At 41.3% G+C, this 18,177-nt stretch overlaps 1 pseudogene; it reads left to right on the plus strand.

Annotated features, from left to right (window-relative positions):
• The first annotated feature begins 356 nt into the window (after positions 1 to 356).
• On the plus strand, positions 357 to 17,862 carry LOC119521077 (annotated as a pseudogene).
• Positions 17,863 to 18,177: the final 315 nt, after the last annotated feature.

The following is an 18,177-nucleotide window of genomic DNA, read 5'->3' on the forward strand; positions in this document are numbered from 1 at the left end:
TGGAGAGCTGGCTGAGTTTTCTCTAGTCCTCAGCATATTATGTGGCCAGTGGTGAATTCCACTTCTCCCTCTATACTCCACCTCCCCCCAGCCCTAATAAGAAGTGTGATATTTTGAAGTACTCTGCAGAAAAGGTCTCCTTGTCTTAGGTGGTTTTCCCATGAGCCTAAGCCAGTACTAGCTGGTCTGGGTGACCTTGGTTTCATCTGTTGTCCTTCCTCACCCCACCAGGCTCAGCAGAGACCTGCAGGACAAGGAGCAAGTGATTGGAGTCCTATAGGCCAAGCTTGTCTGACTCCCACCGCTCTCCCAGCAGCACCTCCTTCCTGTCTGATGAGCTAGAAGCCTGCTCTGACATGGACATAGCCAGCGAGTTCACCCACCAAGAACAGAAGAACGCTTCACCCAGTCACTCAGGTAGCTTCCACTTTCCGAGTGGCACTACCTTTGTCTAGGTTAAGAAGAGACCTCTGTAACCAGTCCTTATAAATTGACCTTGGTGGGTAGAGGGCTGAACATGGCTCTGGGACCAAGTGCCAAGCACAGGCCTCTGTGGGTCAGGTGTCATTGCTTTGTTCCTGACTCTATGAGTCACCCCTGGCATCCTGGACTCCATCTGCACGTTCATGCTGAAGGACCCAAGGTGAGCCATGGTGAGGAGAGTGAGGAGATCATGGCAAACTTTTCTTCACCATGACCTCCTGTGCACAGAGTCCATCTGGTAGACCTCCTCCTTTAAGATCAGACTTCTTATTTCTCTCTGGTGATCCTGCTAAATACAGTTCCTGGGCAGTGTCCCCTGAACACCTGTGGATGTCCACAGATGCTGCCTATCTTGCCTGATATTTCAGGGCTCTGAGCCCCACTCTCATCCCTAAGGTGCTTTGTCTCCCTAAGGAGCTATCTACGAACAAGGAAATGAACACTGCTCATGCTAGATGCTTCCCTGAAAGCAAGGCCCTAGCCCTGGTGCCCTGGTTAATTATAAGGCCAGGATTGCAGTTCTCTCTGAAACACCAAACCTTTTCTCTCATTCATGTGTTTTATAGATTCCATGCATCATTGGAATCTTTCTTCTATGTTGTCTTCTAAACCAAAACAACCAGTGCGTCTCAGGGGTTAAGGCCAAATCCAGCAGCAGCCCCGTCAGCCTCCCAACTCCCCAGAATCCTATTGAGGAGGCCTCCCAGGCCCATCCAGGTGTGCAAGTATGCAACAGCCAAAGGGGGTAGTGGCTCCATCTCCCTTCCCTCAGCTGACTGACTTTCCTTCAAGGACATACATTTGTACTAGATGCATCAGATCCTAGACAAAATCAAAAGCCAATCCTAATTCTCTAGAAGTATCTTATTTAAAAAAATATTTTACAATATAATTAATCATGACAGGCTCTGATCTGCATACCAATTTTAACCAGTGCCTTACTATTCGTTTTTTTAAATTAAATTTTGTTTTATTGAGATATATTCACATACCAATCAGCTGTTCATAGTACCATCATATAGCTATGCATTCATCATCCCAATTTATTTTTGAACATTTAAACCAGAAAGAATCAGAATAAGAATCCCTATTTTTTATTTAGTTTTTGTCCCCATTTTTCTACTCATCCATTCATATACTGGATAAAGGAAGTGCGATCCACAATGTTTTCACAATCTCACTGTCATCCCTTGTAAGCTACATTGTTATACAATCATCTTCAAAAGTCAAGGCTACTGGGTTGGCATTTGATAGATTCAGGTATTTACTTCTAGCTATTCCAATACATTAAAACCTAAAATGGGTTATCTATATAGTGCATAAGAATGTCCACCAGAATGACCTCTTGACTCCATTTGAAATCTCTCTTGGACATTCCTTTTTAAATAACCATTTTCATTCCTTTTTCTCATTTCACTCTGGGGAGCAAAGAGGCAAAGTGTTTCTCCCAAGATTACAGAGGACACTGAACAAAACGACATTCCCATATACTGATCTTCTATACATTACCAAGTCCTGCATGCTGTTCCATGTAATCTGCACTATGATCCTCCAAAAGAGCTGGCCATACTCATGCCAGCTGTGGATGATGAAGCTCAACAAATTTTATAACTCAGGATAACACAACTAGTGAGCGATGGGTAAAATTTCCCCAAGCCTGTCTGATTCAGAGGTGCAGGCTCTGACTAGAGCTGCAGGAATTAAAGAAGGATGGTGCTCACCCCTTCTGAGCCCTTTGTGGCTCAGCCTTCCTGATCCAGTTTTTCCCTCAGTCTTTCTTACTGCCACTTATCCCCAGGATAAAATATGAATCTTTCCCATGAGACAAAATTCTATTCACATTGCATTATCATTCATGAATTTATGAATGGATTGACAGCCCTTGACATGTACATGCTGCATATCCTGGGGCCAGTTGGAGGGTCCATTTCATTTACATGCCTCAGGGGATGCACTGTTCACTCACAGCTCTGCACCGGGGATGGATGGCAGGGAAAGGGCAAGCCTTGCCCTCCCCTCCTCCCTCCTGCCACAGCTGGCTGGCTGCCTTCAAGGTGGGTTGTGGTGTGGTGCTCCCAGAAAGCAAAGTACTTTCCTTCTGAACCTCCTTCTCTCCTGAGGACAAGTTAACCAAAACCACAAGGGAGAGGAAGTGTCCCAACTCATCGTGGGCCAGGGCTCAGAGTTTCTAGGCCAGAGGGGCAGCAGTTGGACTAGGAAATTATGGGAATGTTCTTTGCCTAGAGCTTTACACAGCTATTTGCTTTCAGTCAAACAGAAAGAGCAGAAGGTCAAGGATTTTAAAATCAGAATGCTTCCTGTAGAATGTTTGAGCTGTGTCCCTTGGCAATTTGGATGTCTCTGCAGTACTGCTTGACATGTGGGACATTTTCCATAGATCAGTCTTGGTTTCTGTTCCCTCCTCTCACTACCTGCCCTGCAACTGTTTTTAGGAATGAAGTACATAGATTCAAACATCTGAAATTCCCAGGCTTCCTGAAGACCTATCAGTAGATGGACTGTAGAGTGATCATCACTGAAGATTTTTTAAAATGCAAATTTCCAAGCCTTATTCCCAGTGTTTATGATTCAGTAGGGTTGGATTAGGGCCTGAAAATCTGCATTTTTAAGGAATTTTTCTTAAGTGATACTAATGCCCAGACCAGTTGCAAACCATTGTATCTAAGCTATTCCACCAAGGCCTTTATTCCTCATTTGCTGAGTGAACACATTGATTTGGGATTCTGAAGTATGTCTCCATCACAGCCCTGAACTGCATGTGCTACTAAAGCAAATTTTCCCACAGGCCTAGTCCCGTCCTGCCTTCCTCATTGCAGGCCCTGATGCTTTCAGAAGAGGAGTGCTGGGCGTAGGAAGACTCTTGTCCCAGGATCAAAGTGCTGGGGACAGCATTCCAGGGCCCTGGAGAGCATCAGGCACAGCCATTCTAGTCTGTGTGTGCCTGGGGTTGCTGCAGTGGGGCCACAGTGGCTCCAGCGTTGCTGAAATGCCACTTTGCCTTCTGTAGACAATCACTCGCAGATGAACGAGGATACGTGTGCAGGATGGCCCTGGTGGGGAGAAGGAGGAGTGGTCAGCCAGGCCAGCCTCTCGGGGCAGCGGTGATGGCCCTTGGCCATGGCAGTGATCCCCGTGGCCTCTCAGCAGCATGGCATTGAGGAGCAACCACGCACTGAGGAGATGTCTGGTAAGGGAATCGTTTCACCCCCTCAATCTACTACCTGTTCTTCCTGCTCTCACTTTCTCTCTAATGGTGTGTCCTCTTTCTCCACAATGTTCTCTTTCTAGGCTTTCACTTTAACCCCATACCCAAGCTGGGCAGCCTCTCCCAGGCTCCAATGCCCTCAGCTCCACCCAGCTTCCTGCCTTTCAGTCCCCCTGGCCCTCCCCTCTTTGGCTGCTTTGCCATCCAGTGTTTTCCTTGGCAGAGGCTCAACAGGAGCTGCAGATGCTGCAGAAGCAGGTGGGAGGAAGTGAGCACCTCCTGCTGCCTTTGTGTGTTTGTGACTGGCTGCCCCATACCGTGTTGCTCTGCATGGCTTTGGCTTGACAGCTGATTAAAAACAAAACAAAACATTAGGTTACATGTTATAAATCGAAGAGTGATTGAGGGAAAGCTCTCTTTGTGTTTTTTTGAAATGTATTTACTAGTATTTTTCTAGTTTGTGTGTTCAATCGATGCTCAGATCTGTTCATTCATCAGGCTTTGGACCTCGTGCTCATGCACTGTTGACTGTGTTGAGAACAACCAAGTATGCTGAATCCCTTAAACTTGGGTGAAATGCTTACTGATGGGGCACACAAGAGAGATTTGATGCCTTGCCAATGCAGGATGAAGAGGCCATGAAAAAGATGGCCACATTCTGTGGGATCTTTTGTACGACTCTTCTGTCCTCTGCTGTGAAAGGCTCTTAATCAAGTTCAGATCTTGATATCATCAGGTTAGGCCAAAAATGATTGCGGTAGAGGGATTCAGAAGAGAAGGTGACAGAGTCCCTTATCCTATCACACAAGTTTCTTCCCTGAACTCAGATAGGTGGCAAATGGGCAAGTAGAACCAGATGCCCAGAATGAGTGAGATCTGATTGTGAATTCTGTCCTCAGACTCCTGAAGATAATAGATCTTATGTAGTCACATACTTCCTGGACTCTATGGTCATCTTTTAGAAAGGATTTGGTGCAATTATAGGCTAGACTCCTTATCATAAAAATATTTTTTCTTGCATGATTACTTACAGCTTAGAAAAACAAGAACAAGCTCACAAGATGAATTTGCTCTCTAGTACATCTCTTTAAAAATAAGTAAATAAAAAAAACTAGAAAGGAGTTTGAAACAACCACATTCCAAGCCTGTAAAGAAGCTTGGGAGTGCCAGAGATTGATGACAAGACTCTCATCAGTCAGTGTTCTGTAGAAATTGTGTGTGTGTGTGTGTGTGTGCATGTGTATGAGATTTGTAATAAGGAATTGGCTCATGCAGTTGTGGTGGCTGGCAAGTCTGAATTCCATATGGAAAGCTGGTATTTGAACAAAGTGGACACCATAACTAGCCAAGTAGTCACGTAAAATTAACTATCACACCATGCAAAGGGTGTACAGTGACCTGAGACCACAGCTAGAATTTGTATCCCCGATGCCCCAAATCTCATTTGAACCAGATTTTTCTTTTGTCAACACTGAAAATGGATACTCTGTCTACTCTGCCCCCAGGATTTCTGGAACCAGGCTAGACCCAGACCATTTTTTAGTAGAAGAATTTGTCCTGGATTCTTCCTGCAAGCACTGAGGCCTAAGAGGCTTACTGTTCTGCTTATTATCTTTACAGAGATACAGCAATTTAGGGGCTACCTAGCAAAATTCTGGTTTAACTAGATCCTCGTGAAACTCCTGTGCTAGAGGTAGAGTGGGAGAAATGGGCTTTATTCCAGGTCTTCTGCTCCCAGTTCCATGTGTTTTCTATTATGCCTAGTCTACCCAAGAAGGATTTTTTTTTCCCTCTTGTTTTCCAAAATGGGCAACTCTTTATTGGCTTTTATATTTAAAATAAAACAGATGTATCAAAAACCTCTCCTCATTCTGACTCCCTCTAATGAATGTTTAACAGTTCAATATTATCCTCAAAAAATGTATAAAAGAAAACATTGAGACAACACAATGAACCACCCCACTGGGGCCACCTTTCTGTGGGGACCTCAGTTCAGCTCTAGATGCCATCTGGGAGGAGTCTCAACGGTCTTTAAAAAAAATTTTTTTTATCAAAAAATTAAAAAGAAAAACCATTTCAAACAAAACAAAACAAAGGAATAAGAAAAACAAATAACCTAAAATAACTACATTGCTTCCAACATGTTCCTACCATTCCCCAAGAAAATTAAGAAATCATAGTCATTCCTGAGCATTCCCATATCATTTAGATTTCCCTCAGTAGCTTATCTGTTCCTATTAGATTATCGTTCCCCTTTCATTAGTTGCTATCTATCTCTAAGTCCCCTACATTCTACCATATAAAACATTTATTTAACATTTTTCACAGAGTTCATATTAGTGGTAACATCCATTATCTCTCTTTTTGTGCCTGGCTTATTTCACTCAGCAGTATGTCTTCAACTTCATCCATGTTGTCATATGTGTTCAAGGATGATGTCATCAAATAAACTGATGACATTTTTCAGTTCCTTGAAGCATGTTGGGTGAGATCCAAGACACCACTTACCTTAAACAGAACCTCTCACAACCTCAGCAAAGAGTTCTGCAGTCTGGAGGAAGCAGGGGCCACCATGTCCAGCTAGATTTCCTTCTCTTTTTTTTAATTAAATTTACTTGTCAAAAAAACAAAACAAACAAACAAAAAAACAGTTCCAGATAAAATAAAACAAAGAAATAGGAAAAACAAATATCCTGATATAACTTCATAGCTTCCAACATGGTCCTACCATACCACCAAAAAATTAACAAACCATAGTCATTCTTGAACATTCCCATATCATTAAGATTATCCTCAATATGTTATCTGTTCTTATGATATTATTATTCTCCCTTCACTAACTGCTATCTATCTCTAGGTCCCCTATATTCCACAGTAAGAGTTCACGTTAGTGGTAACATGCAAAGTGTCTCCTTTTGTGTCCGACTTATTTCACTGAACATTATGTCTTCAAGGTTCATACATGTTGTCATCTGCTTCATGACCTCATTCCTTCTCACTGCTGTATAGTATTCCATCATGTGTATATACCACATTCTGTTTATCCACTCACCTGTTGAAGAACATTTGGGTTGTTTCCATCTTTTGGCAATTGTGAATAATGCTGCCTGAACATTGGTGTGCAAATATCTGTTCATGTCAGTGCTTTCAGGTCCTCTGGGTAAATACCGAGAAGTGAAATTGCCAGATCGTAGGGTAACTCGATACCGCCTGAGTGTCCTCCAGAGTGGCCGAACCATTACACAGTCCCACCAGCAATGAATAAGAGTTCCAATTTCTCCACATCCTCTCCAGCATTTGTAGTTTCCTGTTTGTTTAATGGCAGCCATTCTAATTGGTGTGAGATGATATCTCATTGTAGTCTTGATTTGCATCTCTCTAATAGCGAAGATGAACATTTTTGCATGTGTTTTTTAGCCATTTGTATTTCCTCTTCAGAGAAATGTCTTTTCATATCTTTTCCCATTTTATAATTGGGCTTTTTGTACTGTTGTTGAGTTGTAAGATTTCTTTATATATACAAGATATCAGCCTCTTATCAGATAGATGGTTTCCAAATATTTTCTCCCATTGAGTTGGCTGTCTCTTTACCTTTTTGACAAATTTCTTTGAGGTACAGAAGCTTCTAATTCTGAGGAGTTCCCATTTATCTATTTTTTTCTTTTGATACTTGTGCTTTGGGTGTAAGGTCTAAGAAGAGACCTCCTAATACTAGGTCTTGAAGATATTTCCCTATATGATCTTCTAGGAGCTTTACAGTACCATCTCTTATATTGAGATCTTTGACCATGCTGAATTAATTTTAGTATAAGGTGTGAGGTAGGTGTCCTCTTTCATTCTTTTCAATATAGATATCTGATTCTCCCAGCCCCATTTGTTGAAGAGGCTGTTATGACCCAATTCAGTGGATTTTGGAGCCTTATCAAAAATCAATCAACCATAGATCCTGGGGTCTATTTCCAAATTCTCAGTTTTATTCCATTGATCAATATGTCTATCTTTGTAATAATACCATGTTGTTTTGACTACTGTGGCTTTATAGTAGGCTTCAAAGTCAGGCAATGCAAGTCCTCCCACTTTATTTTTCTTTTTTAGAATATTTTTAGCAATTCAAGGCATCTTTCCTTTACAAATATATTTGATGACTAACTTTTCTAAATCTGCAAAGCAGATTGTTGGAATTTTGATGGGAATTGCATTAAATCTGTAGATAAGTTTGGGTAGAATTGACATCTTAACTACATTTAGCCTTTCTGTCCATGAACACGGAATATCTCTCCATCTCTTTAGGTCATCTTCTATTTTCTTTAGTAGAATTATGTAATTTTCTGTGTAAAGGTCTTTTACATCCTTGGTTAAGTTTATTCCTAAGTACTTAATTTTTTTAGTTTCTATTGAGAATGGAATCTTTTTCTCAAGTGTCTTCTTGGTTATGTCATCTCTACTGTATAGAAAGTTACAGACTTATGTGAATTAATCTTATACCCCACCACTTTGCTCAATTTGTTTATTAGCTCAGGTAGGTATGTCACTGATTTCTCAGGGTTTTCCAAATATAAGATCATATCATCTGCAAATAATGAGAGTTTTGCTTCTTCCTTTCCAATTTGGATGCTGTTTATTTCTTTTTTTTGCCAAATTGCTCTGGCTAGAACTTCTAGCACAATACTGAATAATTGTGGTGACAATGGGCATCCTTGTCTCATTCCTGATCTTAGAAGGAAAGCTTTTAGTCTCTTATCAGTGAGCATTATACTGGCTGTGTGTTTTCCATATATACCCTTTATCATACTGAGGGAATTTCCTTCTTTTTCTAACTTTTGAAGTACTTTTATCTTAAAAGGATGTTGGATTTTGTCAAATGCTTTTTCAGCCTCTGTTGAGATGATCATTTGATTTTTCCCTTCTGATTCGTTGTTTTATTACAATGATTGATTTTCTTATGTTGAATTACCCTTGCATATCTGGTATGAACCCCATTTGGTCCGGGTGTATAATTTTTTAAATGTGTTTTTGAATTTAGTTTGCAAGTATTTTGTTGAGAATTTTTGCATCTGTGTTCATTATAGAAATTGGCCTGTAGTTTTCCCTTCTTTCAGCATCTTTATCTGGTTTTGGTATTAGAGCAATGTTGGCTTCATAAAATGAGTTATGTAGTATTCCATTTTCTTCAATTTTTTGAAAGAGTTTAAGTAGGAATGGTGTAAATTCTTTTTGGAAAGTTTGGTAGAATTACCCTGTGAAGCCATCTGGCCCTGGGATTTTATTTGTAGGAAGCTTTTTGATAGCTGATTGGATCTCTTTACTTGTGATTGGTTTATTGAGTTCTTCTATTTCTTCTTTATTCAGTCTAAGTTGTTCATGTGTTTCCAAGAAATTATCCATTTCCTCTAAATTATCTAGTTTATTGGCATAGAGTTGTTCATAGTATCCCCATCGTATTTTTTTATTTCTTCAGGGTCCACAGTAATATCCCACCTCTTATTTGTTATTTTGTTTATTTGGGTCTTCTTTCTTTTTGACTTTGTCAATATAACCAAGGGCTGTTGCTCTTGTTGATCAAAGAACCAACTTTTGGTTTTATTTATTATCTCCATTGTTTTTTGTTTTTCATATCATTTATTTCTGCCTTAATCCTTGTTATTTCTTTTTTTCTATTTGCTTTAGGATTAGTTTGATGATCATTTTCTAGGTTGTTCAGTTTTTCCATTAGTTCTTTGATTTTAGCTCTTTCTTCCTTTTTAATGTATGTATTCAGAGCTACAAACTTCCCTCTCAATACTACCTTTGCTGCATCCCATAAATTTTGGTATGTTGTGTTCTCATTTTCATTTGTCTCTAGATATTTAGCAATTTCTCTTGCAATTTCTTCTTTGACCCACTGATTGTTTAAGAGTGTGTTGTTTAACCTCTAGTTATTTGTGAGTGTTCTGGTTCTTTCATAGTTATTAACTTCTAGTTGTATTCCATTGTGGTCAGAAAATGTGTTTTAAATATTTTAATCTTTTTAAATTTGTTCAGGCTTGTTTTATGCCCCAGCATATAATCTATCCTAGAAAAAGTTCCATGAGCACTAGAGAAGAATGTGTATCCTGGTAATTTGGGATGTAATGTTCTATATATATCTGTTAAATCCAATTTGTTTATCACATTCTTTAAGTTCTCAATTTCCTTACTGGTTTTCTGTTTAGATGATCTATCCATAGAAGAGAGTGTTGTATTGAAGTCTCCCACAATTATTGTGGAAACATCTATTGCTTCCTTTAGTTTAGCCAATATGTCTCATATACTTTAGAGAGCCTTGATGAGGTGCATAAATGTTTATGATTGCTATTTCCTCTTGGTGAATTGTCCCTTTTATTTGTATATAGTGTCCTTTTTTGTCTCTTATAACAACCTTGGATTTAAAGTCTATTTTATTTGAAATTAATATTGCTACCTCTGCTTTCTTTTCGCTGTAGCTTGCATGGAATATTTTTTTCCATCCTTTCACTTTCAATTTCTTTGTGTCACTAGGTCTAAGATGAGTATCTTGTAAACAACATATTGATGGCTCATATTTTTTAATCCATTCTGCCAATCTGTATATTTTAATTGGAGAGTTTAATCCATTCACATTCAAAGTTATTACTGTGAAGGCTGTTCTTGAATCAGCCATCTTATCCTTTGGTTTTTATTTGTCAGATCTATTTTTACTCTCTTTATTTCCTTTAAGGTACCCTTCCTAAGACTCTTCAGTTCTGTACCCTTCTCCAGATATCTCTCTCCTTTCTTTTTTTCTCAGTTGGTACAGCTCCCCTTAGTAGTTCTTGTAGGACAGGTCTCTTGTTAACAAAGTCTCTCAGCATTTGTTTCTCTGTGAAAATTTTAAGCTCTCCTTCAATTTCGAAGGAAGGCTTTGCTAGGTGAAGAATTCTTAGCTGGCAATTTTTCTCTTTCAGAATTTTAAACATATCATACTATTGTTTTTTTTTGCCTCCATGGTGCCCAATGAATAGTCAGTCCTCAATCTTAAATTGTTTCCTTTCTATATGGTAAATTGCTTCTCTTTTGTTGCTTTCAGAAATTTCTCCTTCTCTTCAGCATTTGACAATCTGAGAAAGATCTTCCAAGATGGCAGATTAGAAGGGGCAGAGCAGGATTCTCCTCCATGAAAAACACTATATAAAGGACAGAATGTGCTCAAGGACAGCAGTTCCAGGGTGCTACCACCTGAACGGGGGCTTCTATACACATGGTGAATGCCTTCTTGGAGAGGCTGAGAGGCTGCATTCAAGACGGGTGAGTGTCTGGCTCTGAATGCTGCTAAGCTGGCTGACAGCATGGAGGGAAGCAGCCTTCAACACCCTGGGCACCCTCCAAAGTACTAGGCACAGGGGATAACCCTTCACATGCACGCAGCCAAGAGCTTCCTTGCCAGGGACTGGTGGTTCGAGCAGGCAGATGATCATGGAAGCAGTGGTGTTCTATACCTGGTGCAGCCATCTTTACAGTTGCTTCTGCGATGGCCTTTTGCAGCCCCAGGGCCAGAACTTTGTAGCTGGCTGGGAGATAACTTTTTACAGCCCAGCAGTCAGGAGTTTCCTTAAGGGAACTTGGGATTTGGCAGGCTTGGGTTGGTGTACACTCTTCCTCCACAGAGTCCTGAGGTGCGCACAGCATACAGACAGGAGTGCCACATGGAAGAACCAAGAGCCCTCCCCCAATCCCAGGGACTTGTGAGCATATGGCAGAGAGGGACAGTGGACCATCTGACCTGGAAGGTGAGACAAGAGCTCTGTAGCCCCAGAGTAATCCACCCACAGACCCGGGAATGGCTAGGACCACTGGGCCTGGAGCAGATTCTCTGCCAAACTGCACAGGGCATGCCTCCCCCCCCCCCCCCAGCCATAGGACTGACAGTACCCAGTGCACACAGAAAATTTGTACATGATTGGACCCCTATATGATTTGGACTCCCACTAAGTATATAAATGAAGTTGAAGAGAAGTGACTTAAGGTAAAAGTGGTGCAGGATCGCCATCTGACGGTAGGTCAAGAAAGTGCACTCCACTAAACTGTAGCTCTGTCAAATTATAGATAAATGCTTAAATAATCCTGCATTCTTTAAAAGAACCCTATCAAGATAAGCAAATGTCAAGAGGTCAAAAACAACAGAAAATTACAAAACATATGGAGAAACTAGAAGATGAGGATAACATCCAAATAAAAAACCCAGAAGAGACACAGAATCTGGAGCAATTAATCAAGGAAGTACTCACAAACATTAACATTATGGCTCAGGATATAAAGGACATGAAGAAGACCCTAGAAGGGCATAAAGAAGAATTTGCAAGAGTAAATAAAAAAAAAATAGGAGATCTTATGGAAATAAAAGACACTGTTGAACAAATTAAAAATATTCTTGAGACACATAACACTAGATTTGAAGAGGTAGAGGACTGAATTAGTGAAATGCAAGATATGGTAACAGAAAGTGAAAGCACGAAAGAATGAATGGTGAAAAAAAAAATAAAAAGATTTGAGATGGATCTCAGGGAAATGACAGACAATATGAAGTGTACAAATATAAGAATTATTGCTGTCCCAGAAGGGGAAGAGATGAATAAAGGGCTAAGAAAAGTATTCAAAGATACTGAGGAAACTTCCCCAACCCTTCTAAACAACATAAATATGCAAATCAAACATGCTCAATGAACACCAAATAAACCTACTCCAAGACATATCCAGCTAGATTTCATGCCCCCTTCCCTCCTCCGACAACCACAAAGAACACATGGAAAGATTGGATAGTTAGCTTCCAGGGAAGCAGGTATTCATAGGCAAATAGACATTGCTAGTCACAGGTATGTTTAATGCTATGTGCTGTTACTCTCCTGACCCCTGTCTGTGGGAGTGGGTAGTGTACTTCTCGAAATTTCCTGAACTCTGTCATGAGGGATTACAGTGGGGCCACTGGACTTCTCCTTCTTGCATCCTGGTGACATTCAGATACTTTACCCATCCTCTTCCTCATGGTAAGAGATACATGGGGTAAAAGGCAGAGCCCTTAGTTATGAGTCTTCCTCTAATTGGTGCTCCACAGTGGACTGGGATTTCTGACGTTCCACATCTCCCTTTAATCTCCCTTCTTAGCAATCACACACATCCTTGTGGCCCTTCACTTCTGACCACCCTTTCTGGTTCCCACGCATGTTTCTTTCTATCCAGGTGTCAGCACTGTCCCTCCTTCTGCCCCAGCTTCATTGCCTACCAACCCTTTGGAAGCCAGCTCTTCCCACTGCATCAACCCTGCCCGGTCCCACTCTCCTCTGAGGGGCTCCACAGAATGGGCAGAATCCTGGAGCCTGGGTCCCTGGGCAGCAGTGGCCAGTGGGCCATGAGGAGGCCTCAGAAAGGGAATGTACCTGGGAACCTATTCTCAGTCTCCTCTGTGTCCCGACTTAACTCCAAACCAACAGGTAAGGCACAAACCTGGAAGTTTCAGCCCATGAAATGAAATTGAATTCAGAGTCTACCTATTTTGCGCCAGGGCAGAGTTTTTTTCATTCCTGTTCCAGTCCCCAGCTCATTGTATGCATATAAAATGAAAGAGCCTCAGCACATGGGCCAGCCAGAGACAAGACTCCCCATCAGTGCTTGTCCTCTCTGCGTGCATCAGCTCATCCTCCCCACAGAGGGCCTCAGTGCTCTGCAGGTCCGTGGGAACATCAGGACCCACCTCATGTGCTCTGCCATCCATGTCCTCTTCCCTCCCTGCTCCACCTTAGACCCTACCTGAACCCAGCCCCAACTTAGACCCTTCCAGAATGCCAGGTACAAACATTCACAGGGCCATTCTTCTTTGGTCAGGAGTTGTTACAGACAGGGAGGCTATTTCTACACAGCCTCCCATCCCACACATATATCTGGCACACAAAACCCAACTCAAGGTTTCCCTCATAACCCTCACTCTCACAGTCAGTGCCAATACACATCACACTAAGTGACAGGATGCAGCCATATAGATGAATTCAAGAATGCAGCTTAGTTCAAACAGCAAGACAATTGTAATTTTCAGAGAATGACTGAGACTGAAGCAAAATTATGCAGCTCATGTAGCCTACTCATTAGCATCCCTTCTACTTCTCGTTTCAACATCATTTTTCTATCCTTGCTGATGCTCCTTCCTCCTCTAGTCTACCCTCAGATCCCTAGATCCTTCCAGCCTCTCCTATCTTCCCTCCATATTAAAAGTGATTTGAGGTGGGGGAGGAGCTAAGATGGTAGCATAGAGAGGAGTGGAAGCTAGTTAGTCCCCCTGGAACAACTAATAAGCAACAGGAACAACTAGTAAATAACCTGGAATAACTGCAGGGAGAAAAACGTGACCGTCCACTCATCATACATCAACCTGGATTAGGAGGAATGTCCGAGATCGCAGCATAAAATCTGTAAGTAAAAACCGTGGACCTGAGCTGAGAGCCCCTCCCTCATGGAAGCCTGGCGGTGCTAGAGAGCAGCACTCTCTTAACAAGTGAATATACCTCAGCCCAGCTCCAACTGGGGTTTTAATGTTAACTGCTCAATACAGACTGTGGATCCGCAACAAGCAGACAGGCTTTGGGTGACAACTGACCTTGGAGAGTCAGGGGATGTATCTGTCTCAGGATGGGGAGCCCAAATGATCAGGTGCTATCTCTGGCTGACAGATGAATCTGGGGACTGAAGATTGATCCTGAAAAGGGGCTTTCTGTCCCTTTCTCTCTCTGCCAACCTGGGTGGCTCAGTGGAGAAAGCCTCAACTGTTTTTGGCTCCCAGTGCTCTGCAGTAGAGAAAGCCTCAGCCATTTTAAACTTGCAGCACCCTGACCCAGACAAGGGTGGAGTTAGCAGAGTCAGAGAAACAAAGAAACTATTTATATACAAATGACCTCTCTCTAGGGGGCATATCTTCACAAGAGAAAAGAGGTGGGGCCCAGCTCTGCTACCTGTTTTCCATTGAGAACGAGACCCCAGAGCCTGGGGGTAAACAACCACGAGCGATACCTCCTTACACCAGTCTGGAGTGACAGGCTGACAGGCGCCACCTGCTGGGCAGAAAAGCACAGGGTGTGTCAATCCTCTAAGACACACCATCAGGGAAACCGGATACTGAATATTTCCTCCTTCTGGGACTTGAGCCTGCTCTTGTCTGGGAAAACCTGATTGGGGTGGCCAAGGGGGTCAGATGCCTAGGCAACAGAAAACTACAACCTACACTAATAAAAATGAAGTTATGGCCCAGTCAAAGTAACAAACTTACACTTCAACTGAGAAACAACAAATGCTAAATCATTTCAAAAAGGTTAGAGAAGATACAGCAAAAGAGATAAAGGCTATAAAGAAAACACTTGGCATACATAAGGCAGACTTCAAAAGTTCAAAAAACAACTGGCAGAATCTATGGAAATGAAAGGCACAACACAAGAGACAAATGATGCAATGGAAACATACAACAGCAGATCTCAAGAAGCAGAAAAAAACACTCAGAAACTGGAGAACAAGGCACCTGAAAGCCTATGCACGAAAGAACAGATAGAGAAAAGAATGGAAAAATATGAGCAATGTCTCCAGGAACTTAAGGACAAAACAAAATACAACACTGTACATATCACTGGTGTCCCAGAAGGAGAAGAGAAGGGAAAAGAGACAGAAGCAATAATAAAGGAAATAATCAATGAAAATTTCCCATCTCTTATGAAAGACATAAAATTACAGATCCACGAAGTGCAGCATACTCCAAACAGAATAGATCTGAATAGGCCTACGCCAAGACACTTAATAATCAGATTATCAAATGTCAAAGACAAAGAGAGAATCCTGAAAGCAGCAAGAGAAAAGCAATGCATCACATACAAAGGAATAAGACTATGTGCGGATCTCTCAGCAGAAACCATGGAGGCAAGAAGGAAGTGGTGTGATATATTTAAGATAGTGAAAGAGAAAATCCGCCAACCAAGAATCCTATATCCAGAAAAACTGTCCTTCAAATATGAGGGAGAGATCAAAATATTCTCTGACATACAGACAATGAGAGAGTTTGTGAACAAGACACCTGCCCTACAAGAAATACTAAAGGCAGCACTACAGACTGATATGAAAAGACAGGAGTGAGAGGTTTGGAACATAATGTTGGGTGATGGCAGCACAGCAATGCAAGTACACTGAACAAAGATAGCTATGAATATGTTTGAAACAGAAAGGTTAGGAGCATGTGGGACACAAGAAGAAAAGACGAAAGATAAAGACTGGGACTGTATAACTCAGTGAAACCTAGAGTGTTCAACAATTGTGATAAAATGTACAAACAAGTTTTTTCACGACGTAGGTAGAACAAATGAATGTCAACCTTGCAAGGTATTAAAAATAGCGAGGTATTGGGGGAAAAATACAATTAAGGTAAACTAGAGACTATAATTAACAGAATCATTGTATTATGCTTCCTTTAATGTAACAAAGGCAATGTACCAAGGTAAATGCAGATGGGGGGGCAGAGGGTAGGGGTGAGAAACTTGAGATTGGTGGTGTTGTCTGACTCTATTCTACTTTGATCTAAGGTTTTCTTTCTTTTTCTGCTTCCTAGCTGTCATGTTTTTTTGTTTGTTTGTTTTCTTTTTTCTTTTTCTTTTGGCTGTCTACCTTCTTTGACTCTTCCTCCTGCTTTGTGGAAGAAATGTAGCTGTCCTTAGATAGATAGTGGTGAGAGTGGCGAACACATAAGTATAAGACTCTACAGGGAACCATCGACTATTTACTTAGGATGGAATGTATGGTGTGAGAACAAAACCCATCTTGAAAAAAAAAAAATGGGTTGATGATGAAACCTTGAGGGCAATATACTGAGTGAAATAAGCCAGACACACAAGGACAAATATTGCAGGGTTTCACTGATAGGAACGAATTATAATATGTAAACTCATAGACATGAAATATAAGTTACCAAGATACAGAACGAGGCTAAAGAATGGAGAGCGGTTGCTTAGTATGAGCAGAATGTTCAACTAGGATGAACTTAAATGTTTGGAAATGGACAGAGGTGACAGTAGCACATTGTGAGAACTAACAGTGCTGAATGGTGCGTGAATGTGGTGGAAAGGGGAAGCTCAGAGTCATGTATGTCACCAGAAGGAAAGCTGGAGGTTAAAAGATGGGAATGTATAAAACAGTAAACCTTGTGGTGGGCAATGTCTGATTAACTGTACAAATATTAGAAATCTCTTTCATGAACCAGAACAAATGTATGACACTACAACTAGAAGTTAATAATAGAGGGGCATATGGGAAAAAAATATATACTTATTGCAAACTATATACTATAGTTAACCTTTCAACATTCTTTCATAAACAGTAACAAATGTACTATACGAATATTACGAGTCAACAATGGTTAGGGATATGGGAGGATCTGAGTTTCCTTTCCTTTTTTTTTTTTCTTCTTTGTCTTTCTTTCTTTTCTGGAGTAATGAAAATATCCTAAAAATTGAACAAAAATTAATTGTGGTGATGGATGCACAGCTGTATGATGGTACCGGGGGCAACTGATTATACACTTTGGATCTTTGGATAATTGTATGGTATATGAACAATCACAATACCAAAAACATTTTTTAAAAAGTGATTTGAGGGAAGTATTAACCCCATAGGGTGAGTTTAACTTCATATGCTTTTATGTTAGGCCCTTCGTCCTTATAATCCTCAGAGTCATACCCAGGAGGGGCCACGGCTTTCCAGACACTAGTCAGGCCTCTCCGGAGATTTCAGCCATTTTTCTAAACCATGTGTAAGTTCCTTACATTTGCCAGAGACTCACGTGGGAGAAGGCCCATGGGGTTTGCTTAGCACTGGGGTGTCATGTATTTGAAAGGTCATTTATACTTTAAGCAAAGTTACCTGTTTTCTTTGGGTGCTCATGTGAGAGGATGAAGTAGCAAAAGGATGCTGATGTTTAGGGATATTGCTGAGGCACCATTGGTCCGGCTCCATAACCACCCCTGCTAGTGACCATGATTCTTAATCTCCCTCTTCTCTCCATGTCCTGTTGGGGTGGCTGCAGGGGCTGGCCTACTAGAAGAGCATCTTGGTGAAATTCAGAACCTGTGCCAGCACCTGGAGGAGTAAGTCTGCTTCAGTGACCGCCTGCGTGAGCAGCTGGAACACTGGCTCAGCTCCACTGCCGTGGAAGTGGTAGGGAGCTCACATCTTCCTACTTCTGGTAGTATTTGGCGAGCTTCTGAAGGGAGAACACTAAGGCAGGGCTTCAAAATTTTCAAAGCACTTGGTGTGTTTTATTTTACTTGCTCCTTGCAAACAGTGCAACATGGGATTTTGGCCAGGTACTATTGTCCACAATTTATGGATATATCTGATCCTCATAACAAAACATTGGGAAGTATAGGAGGTGCCCCTGTTCCAACCTGTCAATTGGTGGCCTCATGACCAGGAAGTGG

Source organism: Choloepus didactylus, chromosome 2 (genome assembly GCF_015220235.1).
Source record: "Choloepus didactylus isolate mChoDid1 chromosome 2, mChoDid1.pri, whole genome shotgun sequence".
Lineage (NCBI taxonomy): Eukaryota > Metazoa > Chordata > Mammalia > Pilosa > Megalonychidae > Choloepus > Choloepus didactylus.